Source organism: Aotus nancymaae, unplaced genomic scaffold (genome assembly GCF_030222135.1).
Source record: "Aotus nancymaae isolate 86718 unplaced genomic scaffold, 86718_ANA_hifiasm-v0.15.2.pri h1tg000049l, whole genome shotgun sequence".
Taxonomy (NCBI): domain Eukaryota; kingdom Metazoa; phylum Chordata; class Mammalia; order Primates; family Aotidae; genus Aotus; species Aotus nancymaae.
In genome coordinates, this window is record NW_026988463.1 from 31,256,083 (window position 1) to 31,268,000 (window position 11,918).

The 11,918-nt window shown below is 42.2% G+C and overlaps 1 pseudogene; it reads right to left on the bottom strand.

Moving 5' to 3' along the window:
* Window positions 1-6,427: 6,427 nt before the first annotated feature.
* On the bottom strand, window positions 6,428-6,780 carry LOC105705687 (small nuclear ribonucleoprotein Sm D2-like; annotated as a pseudogene).
* Between the last annotated feature and the right edge of the window lie 5,138 nt (window positions 6,781-11,918).

Sequence of the window (11,918 nt, forward strand, 5' to 3'; positions counted from 1 at the left end):
CACTTTTTATACTTTTTACCATTTGTTTAGTAATTTTAAATTTACAGAACTTTAAAACTTTTAGATTTGCAACAATTGTGAAGATAGTACAGAGTTCTCATGTATTACTCCACACTGTTTCTCCTGTTATTATCATATCTTAGTATGTTACAATTAGCATACCAATATTGGCACATTTTTGTTAACTGAAGTCGATCATTTGAGATTTCCTTCAGACTTTACATATGGCTGAGTGTGATGGCTTATGTGGCTCATGCCTATAGTCCCAGCACTTTGGGAGGCCGAAGCAGGTGGATTGCTTGAGCCCAGGCATTCAAGATCTGCCTGGGCAACATGGCAAAACCCTGTCTCTACAAAAAATACAAAAAAATTAGCCACATGTGGTGGTGTGTGCCTGTAGTCCCAGCTACTTGGGAGGAGGATGTGGGAAGATCATGCTCTCCTGGGGAGGTCCAAGCTACAGGGAGTCGTGGTAGTGCCACTGCACTCTAGCCAGTAAGACCCCTGTCTCAAAAACAAAATGAAACTTTCCTTACATGTCCTTTTTCTGTGTCAGTATCTCATCTCTATTAGCAGTTAGTCCCAATTATTTCATCACCCTTATTCTTGGCAACTGCTACATTTACTCTGTGTTTCTATGGAGTTGCCTGATGTGGAAATTTTATATAAACGGAATCATATACTATGTGGCTTTTTGTTTCTGGCTTTTTTCACTTAGCTTGATGTTTTTAAGAAACATTCTTTAACATTTGAGAGAAATGCTAGTTAGTTTCTTTTATGGCTGAATTATATTTTATGGATATATCAGTTTATTTTTCAGTTCATGGACACTTGAGCTATTCCTCCTTTTTGACTATTATGAATAATGTTGCTATGAACATAGGTATTACAAGTTGTTGTGTGAACATTTTTATTTTTAACTAGAAGTAGAATTGCTGCTTCATAATGTTGCAGTCTCGCCAATGCACCACAATGTAGCAGTCTGTCATTGAGAGGTATCACTCGGGCCAAGAAAATGAAGGAGCATGGACACAAAGGGGGAGGCTGCAGTGAAAGTTTAATAAGTGAAAGAAGAAAGCTCCCTGCAGCAAAGAGGGGGGCCCAAGTGGGTTGCCTGTGGGGTCTGGGGTTTTTATGGACTGGGAAGGGAAGCAATGTGCTGAATGGTCTTGAAGAAAGCTCTACTTGGCTTGGCCCAGGACCAATCAGGAGCTGTAAAGGGAAAGCTCAGCCTGGGACAAATCAGAGACTGAAGTGATGATTCATAGTGGCTAGGCTCATAATCCAAAACATGTCCAGAAAAGGAAAGAAAAGTGCCCACTGGAACCCACTGTGTACACCAGAACCCAAAAGAAGAGACTATCTCCTGGAAGCCCACTGGCTACACAAAGGACAAAGGCATGTCTATGTTTTAGGCCTTGTTCTCTTACCACTGTAGCTGTGAGCATCTGTTTAGGCACAAAGAACAAAGGCGTTTCTGTGTTAGGATCAAGTTCCTTTATCTGAGTGGGCCAGATGATTGTGCAGGTTTCCTTACCTGTGCCTGCAGCCTGACTTTTCAGGCTGTTTCTCTGTTTAAAAGGGTTTTACTGGCCAGATTTTATGGTGGCTAACACCTGTAATCCCAGCACTTTGGGAGGCCAAGGTGGACGGATCGCTTGAGGTCAGGACTTTGAGAATAGTCTGGTGAAGTGGTTGTTTTTATTTTGTCTTTTAGCATGCCTTTTAATTTTGGCCAACATGGTGAAACTCTGTCTCTACCTAAAATACAAAAATTAGCCAGGTGTGGTGGCAGGTGTCTGTAATCCCAGCTACTTGGGAAGCTGAGGCATGAGAATCACTTAAACCCTGGAGGCGGAGATTGCAGTGAGCTGAGATTGCCTGGGCAATAGAGTGAGACTGAGTTTAAAAAAAAAAAAAAGTTTTACTAAGGACCCACCCTAACTACATAACTTCTCCCTCTCAATAAAGTAATTCTATTTAACTTTTTAAGAAACCACCAAACTATTTTCTACATCAGCTACAGAGGCAGAGGCTCAGTAAAAGACTGTGACCCAATCATAGCAGTATAGAATGTCTCCCCTCATGTCACACCTTAACACACATCCATCAGCTGCCTGTATAATAATGGAGTTACAGGTAAAAGAACTGCAAGCCTCAGGTCTTACTTAAGAAGGAATAGGGGAACACAGGGATGACAGGGAAGACAAAAACAAAAACACTAGAGGAAATGTTCGCCTCTGACACCACAGCTACAGCAAACAGTAGATGCAGCCCAGCTCCTATCCAGATGAAATGAAACTTTGCTGTTTCAGGAATAATTTTAAAAACAAAGATTACAAAAATTTGTTTAAATGAAACTACACTAAATGCCCATATCCATCTATCCCTTTTACCCAGTATATTATTTCTGGCTTTCAGTAACAACAACAACAAAATTAAAAGGCATGCTAAGAGACAAAATGAAAACAAAGCAAAACTCTCTAAATAGAAAGCCAGTATCAGATCTCAATTCAGATATGGAAGAGGTTGTGGAATTATCACACCAACTATTTAAAGTTTCTGTGATTAGTATACTTAGAACTCTGATGGAAAAAGAGACAACATGCAGGAAGAGATAGGTAATATAATCAAAGGGTTGGAAACTAAAAGAAGAAAAAGGAAATACTAGAAAAAAAACACTAACAGAAATGACAGCAGATTAAACATGGCTGGTGAAATGATCAGTGAACATGGAGATGTCACTAGGAACTTTCAAAGCTGAAAATCAAAGAGAAAGAATGAAAATAAAGAAAAAATCTAAGAGCTATGGGACAGTTACAAAAGTGTAACATGTAAATTGGAAATAACAGAGAAAGAAAAAAAGGAACTGAGGGAATATTCAATAATGAGTGAGAATTTTCCAACATTAGTGACAAACATAAACCACACATCCAGGAAGCTCAGAGAACACCAAGTAGGAGACACACCAAAATCCCACACCTAGGCCTATCATATTCAAACTACAGAAAAATCTAAGATAAAGAGAAAATCTTGAAAAAAGCCAATAGGGATTGAGGGGAACAACTTACCATAGAGAAATAAGGAAAATAATTGCATTGAACTTCTCTTAAAAAACTATTCAAGCAGAAGAGAGTGGGGTGAAATATTTTAAAAGGTTGAAAAGAAGAGCAATCTAGAATTCTGTATCCAGCAAAATTATCTTTTAATGGTGAAGGTGAAACAAAGACTCTTAAGTAAACAAAATTGAGGGAGTTTGTCATTAGTAGACCTATCTTGTGAAACATGTTAAAAGAAACTCTTCAGGGAGAAGAAACATGGTATGGGGTTGAAACTCAGATCTACGTAAAGAAAGGAAGGGAGTGAGAGAAAGAGTAAGTAATGGTCTAATAATATATTGTATTTTTCTTACTCTTACTGATGTAACAGCAGTTCAAGTGCATTTTGTGATTATAGCTAATGGATAAATGAAATTAATGACTGCAGTGTTATAAGGGATGAAAGAGAACAGGTGGGGATACTCTTTGTATTAGTTCATTCTCACACTGCTAATAAAGACAAACCCAAGACTGGGTAATTTATAAAGGAAAGAGGTTTAATTGACTCACAGTTCAGCATGGCTGGGGGAGGCCTCAGGAAACTTACAATTATGGCAGAAGGGGAAGCAAACAACACTTCACATGGTGGCAGCAAGGAGAAGTGCTGAGCAAAAGGGGGAAAAGACCTTTATAAAACCATCAGATCTCATGAGAACGCACTATCATGAGAACATGAGGGTAACCATCCCATAATTAATTTCCCTCCCACTTGGTCCCTCCTATAACACAGGGGGATTACAGGAACTACAGTTCAAGATGAGATTTGGGTGGGAACACAGCCAAACCATATCACTCTGTTATAAAGTACCTACATATACTACCTGTGAAGCACTATATAGTGCTGCTTGAAAGTGGTCTTGGTTTAGTTTACACTGTATGTGGCAAACTCTAGGACAACATTTGAATTTGTTTCAAAAAATTTTTGAAAGTATATGAGGAGATGTAATCCCAGCACTTTGGGAGGCTGAGGCGGGTGGATCATGAGGTCAAGAGATCCAGACCATCCTGGCCAACATGGTGAAACCCCATCTCTACTAAAAATTAAAAAAAAAATTAGCTGGGCATGGTGGCACGCGCCTGTAGTCCCAGCTACTTGGGAGGCTGAGGCAGTAGGATCTCTTGAGCTCAGGAGTTCAAGGTTGCAGAGGTTAAATGTATATACTGCATCCCAAAGGAGCACATACAGACCCTGCAGGGCATCATCTCCAGCTGATGAGCATTTTAGTCATCTCAGGCTGTGGTAGCAAATTACCACAGACAGGGTGGCTTAACAACAATTTCCTTCCCACAGTTCTTGAGGCTGGGAAGTCCAAGAGCAAGGTGTTGGTAGATCAGCTGTCTGCTGAGAGCCCACTGCCTTCATAGATGGCCTTCCTGTGACCTCACATGGTAGAAGGGGCAAGGGAGCTCTCTGGAGCCTTTGTTATAAGAGCACTAATCCCATTTATGAGGGCTCCATCCTCATGACCTAATTGCCTTCCAAAGATTCCATCTCTAAATACCATCACATTGGGGATTAGTAACTTAGCCAGGGTTTGAAGAAGTCATTCCAGTCTTTTATTATGAAAGCATCTTTCGGGTGATGGTGCATGGGCTCAATGTTGCCCCTCCTTTGCTTTGAAATGGAGCCAATGGTTAAGAAAATATAAATGGGATCCCAGGTCAATCTATGAGATACTTACTTTATGAGCCCTTCAATAGGTGTACTAGGAGAGGAGCTACAAGTAGAAAAGGAAGCTGATACCTCAAATATTTGTCAGTCCCAAGGATGATGAATTACTATAGGATGGAAGGGGTCTGCTGTAATCAGTTTGCTACCCGCTGGCAAGCTACTGACTCTCTGGGGTATGGTACTGTACTAAGAGCTCAGCATTGGTTTCTGCTACTAGCTAGGTCAGATATGTGGCAGTAGCCATGGCTAAATCAGCTTTGGTGAGAGGGAGTACAAGTTGTCAAAAATATTACCTTTCCTTGGCTCCAACTCAGCAAAGAATACATGCATATTCATACTTCTAGCCATTTTTCCTACCCCTAGAGTTGATGACAAAGTTTACTGTTGAAAAATATGCACACTGAGAGGACATCTCACTGCTGTCAGGTGTAGCCCTCAGAAAATTGTAGGATAGCCACAGTTCATTATCTAACCCTATAGCCACAGTTCATTATCTAACCCTCACTACTGTGTTGAACTCATCCATCCATGAGTTTAACACAATAGTGAGGGTTATATAAAATAGCCCTGGGTCTTTCCCTTCTCCATCAGCTGTCACAGGAAACCCCTACAGGCCATACATGTGAATATGAGGTAGGGATAAGGCAACAGTTGTAGGTAACATGGTCTGGGCCACTTCTGTGTAATGCACTCTGTGGACATGGATCAGTTCTGTGCCAGTCCATTTTCACACTGCTGATAAAAACATACCAATTTACAAGAAAAAGAGGTTTAACATGGCTGGGGAGGCCTCACAATCATGGCAGAAGATGAAAGACACGTCTTACATGGCAGGAGACGAGAAGAGAGCTTGTGCAGGGAAACTTTATAAAACCATACAGATAGCATGAGACTTACTCTCAAGAGAATAGTATTGGAAAGACCCACCCCATGATTCAATTATCTCCCACTGGGTCCCTACCTCAACATGAGGGAATTGTGGGAATTACAATCCAAGATGAGATTTTGGTGGGGACACAGCTAAACCATACCAAGTTCTTTTCTGTTTTTGTTTTTATACTTTTTTTTTTTTTTTTAGTGATTTATTTTTGAGGCAGTCTCACTCTGTAACCCAACCTGGAGTGCAGTGGTGCGATCTCAGTTCACTGCAACCTCTGCCTCCCAGGTTCAAGCTATTGTCATATCTCAGCCTCCCAAGTAGCTGGGATTACAGGCAGATGCTACTTTGCCTGGCTAAGTTTTGTATTTTTTGTAGAGATGAGGTTTCATCCTGTTGCCCATGCTTGTCTCTAAATCCTGACCACAAGCAATCCTCCTGCCTTAGCCTCCAAAAGTGCTGGGATCACAATGTGCCATGGCACCCCTGCCCGCCCCCCTTTTTTTTTTAGATAGAGTTTCGCTCTTGTTGCCCAGGCTAGAGTGCAATGGCACAATCTTGGCTCACTACAACCTCTACCACTTGGGTTCAAGCAATTCTCCTGCCTCAGCCTCCCAAGTAACTGGCATTACAGGCATCCACTACCACGCCTAGCTAATTTTTGTACTTTTTTTTTTTTTTTAGAAAAAAACACAGAGCTTTATTATTCTCAACACCAGCAGCAGCGGTCTCCATAGGACAGGGGAGTCAGTTCTGTTGACTGATAGGGATAGATGGCTCCTACTTGCCGGTGATGAGCAGGTTCCGCAGGACCACAATGACTGAGTCCCCGTGCAGGAACATCTTGGAGATGTAGCGGTCTTTGTTGACTGGCTTGGACTTCTTCTTGCCCTTGCCGCTCTTGGGTACCTCAGTCCACATCTCCTTCATATTCTCCAGCACCATGTTGCAGGGCCTATCGAAGGCCTTCATGTGGCCCAGGAGTTTCTTATTGTTGCGGCAGTTGATGAGCACTTGGGTGTTCTTGGCGGACTGAGTGAAACAGAAAGTGGACCAATGTTAAATTCCTCCTCCTCTCACTTCTGCAGCTCCTCCAGGGTCATCTCACTCTTGGGCTTGTTGAGGAGTCTCATGTTGGTTACTAAGCTCTCGGTTCACTCCCGTTTCCTCCGTGTTGCTGCTGCCTCAATTTTTGTACTTTTAGTAGAGTCGGGGTTTCATTATATTGGCCAGGCTGGTCTCTAACTCCTGACCTCAGGTGATCCCACCTTGGCCTCCCAAAATGCTAGGATTATAGGCATGAGCCACCTAGCCTGGCCCCCTTTTTAAAATATAGGGTCTCATTCTGCTGCCCAGGCTAGAATTTAATGGTGTGATCATGGCTCACTGCAGCCTTGCCCTCCTGGGCTCCAGTGATCCTCCCATCTCAGCCTCCCAATTAGATGGAACTACAGGCACATGTCACCACGCCCAGCTTGTTTTATTTGTTGTAGAGACAGGATTTCACCATGTTGGCCAGGCTGGTGAAAATGTATACATTTACATATGTGTGTATATATACGTTTATATATGTGCATTTATACGCACATTGTAGAATGGCAAAATCTAATGAACATGCATTGCTTCACTTAGATAATACTTTGTGGTGAGAACACCTAACATCTACTCACTTAGCATTTGTCGAGAAGACAATATATTATTAATTGTAGTCATGTTTTACAGTCAATCTTTTTTTTTTGAGACAAAGTCTCACTTTGTCACTCAGGCTGGAGTGCAGTGGCACGATCTTGGGCTCACTACAATCTTTGCCTTCTAGGTTCAAGTGATTCTCCTGCCTCAGCCTCCTGAGTAGCTTGGATTAACAGGCACCCACCACCACACCCGGCTAATTTTTGTATTTTTTGTAGAGACAGGTTTCACCATGTTGGTTAGGCTGGTCTTGAACTCCTGACCTCAAGCAACCCACCCGCCTCAGCCTCCCAAAGTGTTGGGAGTACAGTCGTGAGCTACTGCACCTGGCCACAATCAATCTCTTCAACTTACTCTAACAAAGTAAATGAAATTTTATATCCTTTGGCCAACATCTCCCCAACCACCTCCCAACCCCCACTGCAACCTCTGGTGATTACTGTTCTATTCTCTCCTTTATGAATTCAGCTTTTTAGATTCTGCATGTAGTATTTGTCATTTACTTAATGTCCTCCTGAATGTATATTTCCATTATACAGCAAATTGCTGCTTCGTCTATAAGCCCTATCATAAGGCTGGATGCCTCTGACAATACCAGTGCATGACTGGCAGTGTTATTGTAGAGTCACTTCTTGTCTTGGTCAGACACTAAGAATGCCAGTAGCATTCCTGGCACTGCTCTTCAAATGGAGAAATTCTTACCATTTGAAGAAAGAACTAGCCATAGAAACCTAGGAGTTTGCACTGTAGCTCTCCCTATTGTGGTTTCCAGAGATTCCAGACAGCATTCTTATCTAACAAAACCACTGGATCTGACATCTTCTATGGCTCAAGTGGTAGGGTGGCTTACAGCATAGCCTGATCCTTTCTGAAAGAGTCCTCTTTGCCTCATAACAGATAGTAAATGGGCTGGGACTGTGTTGCCAAGAGTGGCACATGCAGTCTCCCAAGTCCAAACCAGCCTTTCAGTCACCCTGCGTCTTTCTTAGTAGTAATGGTGCAGGTGCATTGACTTGTCCTTTGCCTTGGATGGATGTTTCATCAGGTCCCAGAACCCTGTATCTCTGAAAGCTTCACTGATGTGCTAAGCCCCTGACTATATTTAACCTCTACTCCCCACCCTCTGCTGTTCTTATTTCTGACCACAGCATCTAGAGTACTTGCCGCTTGCTGTATTTCAGGTCAGGTTGATAGTGGATCCTGATACTCTGAAAATGACATGATAATCAAGGTCCTTGAGGGATATGTTGTGATGGAGAAAAGGAGAGTTAACATAGTCATGGGACAAGACAATAAATATGTATTGCTGTTCACCCAAGCGAGGCAGTGTTGATATTTTTCAGTTACATAAGCAATGTCCTTGCTGGCTACTGCCTGTCTCAGGAGCACAGCAATCTATGAGCCAATGAGCCATCACCTCGGAGGCCTGGATTCGAGGCCCTGTAGTATATAGGTATTTCTACCCACTTTGCTTTTGACTGTTAGTGTTGCCTAATAGAATTGTATCATCTCCACTGGCATTTGGGAGACCAGTTCCACAGCGCATCTCATGTCACTGTGAATTGTGGCCGATAGAAGACAGTCACCTTACTTGTGCACTCCTTATCATTCTGGTGTCCTCTGGGCCCTGTGGTAACACGTCAGTCAGGAGTCCTCTACCCTTACATAATAAAACCATTCTAAAATGTCCGTGACTAAAGCCATCTGACCCTCACCTCAATATCGTCCTCAATTTCATTTTTTTAGGATTACTTTAGGCAGTGAATTAATTTTCATCTGAAGGGCCTTTACAATTTAACTTGTTTTATTATTTGTTCCAAAGTAGGAAATAAATAATGGACCACACATTCTGGTAATTTTTAGCCATGTTTTTATTCTTGTAACATATTTATTCATGATTAAGGATATAAATATAGAAAATGGTCTTCTCTGTGATTTGAAGAGTGATGTTGATTGATGTCTCTGCGTGTACTTAGTCTTCTGATTATGTAATATGTATAGATGTTGCAGTCTTTACCTGTTGGGCATATGACTGTATATCGGACATGAAATATCTGGTAATCTCAATTTAGAATCTGTGAGGGGAAAATTCTAGCCAAGATCCAGATTGTTCAGTAACTTTTTTTTTTTTTTTTTTTTTGAGATGGAGTCACACTGTGTTATCCAGGTTAAAGTGCTTTGGTGAGATCTCAGCTCACTGCAACCTCCACCTGCTAGGTTGAAGCAATTCTCTTGCCTCAGCCTCCCAAGTAGCTGGGATTACATGTGTGTGCCACCATGTCTGGCTAATTTTTGTATATTTAGTAGAGACAGGGTTTCACCATGTAGGCCAGGCTGGTCTCCAACTTCTGACCTCAGGTCATCTGCCTGCCTCAGCCTCTCAAAATGCTGGGATTACAGATGTGAGCCACAGTGCCCAGCCTATTCAGTTACAATTTCATGTGATGAGTTCACAGGTATTTTAAGGTTTAGATTACATTGTCATCATCATTAGTGATAACTGTAGAAAAATAGCTAAGAAATAGGAAGTTTTTTGAAAGTGTTGTGTATTAGTTATGTATTAAAATTTTTTCTGTGTTCACAATGTTTTGACATCTTGCTGGCTTGTGAGAGACTGCCCCTCCCAGGATTAGCCATTTCCTACAGATAGCAAAGGGCTCAGCCTGGAGCATGTCTTTGATTTGCAAACCAACAATCCCAAGGTTCAGTCACCTCTTTATCTAACTCTCCCACTCCAAGCCAGTTGTCTCCTACGCTAGATCATCCCAGGGTCATGTGCCAGATGACTAGAGACCACCCCTAGAGCCTGCTGAAGTTATTCAGACTAGCCCATCCTAAATTGTTCACCCTGACCTGTGTTGCCCTTTTCTCAGAAACCCAGTAAAAGCTGTACCCTGGGCTTTTCCCTGGACCTTGCTTCTGCCTCCTGACTGACACTGGTGCTCCATGGCCCTGGTGTGGCACATGGTGACCCATCTGGGGACCTGTGTTAAGCTTTGTTCTCATTTCTTCCTGTAGTTGCACCAGCTTTCCACACCATGTCCAACTAACATTTGCATTCTTAGAACACATAGAAAGTTTTCTTTTTTTTCTTTTTTTTGAGATGAAGTCTCACTCTGTCACCAGGCCTGGAGTACAGTGGTGCGATCTTGGCTCACTGCAACCTCCGCCTCCCAGGTTCAAGCAATTCTCCTGCCTCAGCCTTCTGAATAGCTGGGACTACAGGTGTGCACCACCATGCCCAGCTAATTTTTGTATTTTTAGTAGAGACGGGGTTTCACCATGTTGGTGAGGGTGTTCTTGATCTCCTGACTTTGTGATCCAACTGCCTCGGCCTCTCAGAGTGCTGGGATTACAGGCATGAGCCACTGTGCCCAGCCTTTTTTTTTTCCTTAAAGACAGTCTTGCTTTATTGCCCAGACTGGAGTGCAGTGGCATAACCTCAGCTTACTGCAACCTCTGCCACCCGGGTTCAATGTGATTCTCCTGCCTCAGCTTCTCAAGTAGCTGGGATTACAGGTGTCCACCTTCACACCTAACTAATTTTTGTATTTTTTTTTTTTTTTTTTTGAGACAGAGTCTCACTCTGTTTTTGCCCAGGCTGGAATGCAATGGCACAATCTCGGCTCACTGCAACCTCCACCTCCTGGGTTCAAGCAATTCTCCTGCCTCAGCTTCTCGAATAGCTGGGATTATAGGTACCTGCCACCATGCCTGGCCAGTTTTTGTATTTTTTTTTTAATAGAGATGGGATTTTCACCATGTTGGCCAGGATGGTCTCAAACTCCCAACATCAGGCAGTCCACCCATCTCAGCCTCCCAAACTGCTGGGATTACAGGCGTAAGCCACCACGCCTAATTTTTGTATTTTTAGTAGAGATGGGGTTTCTACTAAAGACCAGCTGGCCAGGCTGGTTTTGAACCCCTGACCTCAAGTGATACACCCACCTTGACCTCCCAAAGTGCTGGGATTACAGGTGTGAGTCACCGCGCCCAGCCTGAGCCACCACACATGTCCGAAAGTTTTGAATCTGAAGCAATTCACTTATTTTGTTGTCTTAGAGCTTTGAGGACAATCTAGGTGATGAAACTTATTTTTAATGAGAATATCATATAGCTTAAGTGTTTCACTGGGAAATGGATTCTCAAGGTTGGAAACAAAATTTTAAAAAAACTTTTGAATCAAAATATTATTTGACAAGAGAAAGTATAATCAAAACAGAATTTATGTAAACTATTTAAAAAGCATTAATGCCTGTAGTCCCAGCTACTCAGGAGGCTGAGGCAGGAGAATCACTTGAACCCGGGAAGCAGAGGTTGCAGTGAGCCGAGATAGTGCACTGCACTCCAGCCTGGTGACAAAGCAAGACTCCGTTTCAAAAAAAAAAAAACAAAAAAAAAAAACTTAATGCTTTCAAGTAGCTAAATTAACTCACTTGTAAATGTCTAAATGTTCTATGAGGCAGTGTCCCAAGCCATCTGTAAAACTTTACGGATGAGGCAAGATGTGGTTGCCTGTTAAATCTCTTGGATAAAATCTTCATTTTAAAAAATATGGACAAGTTTTTCAGGTTATGAGGGT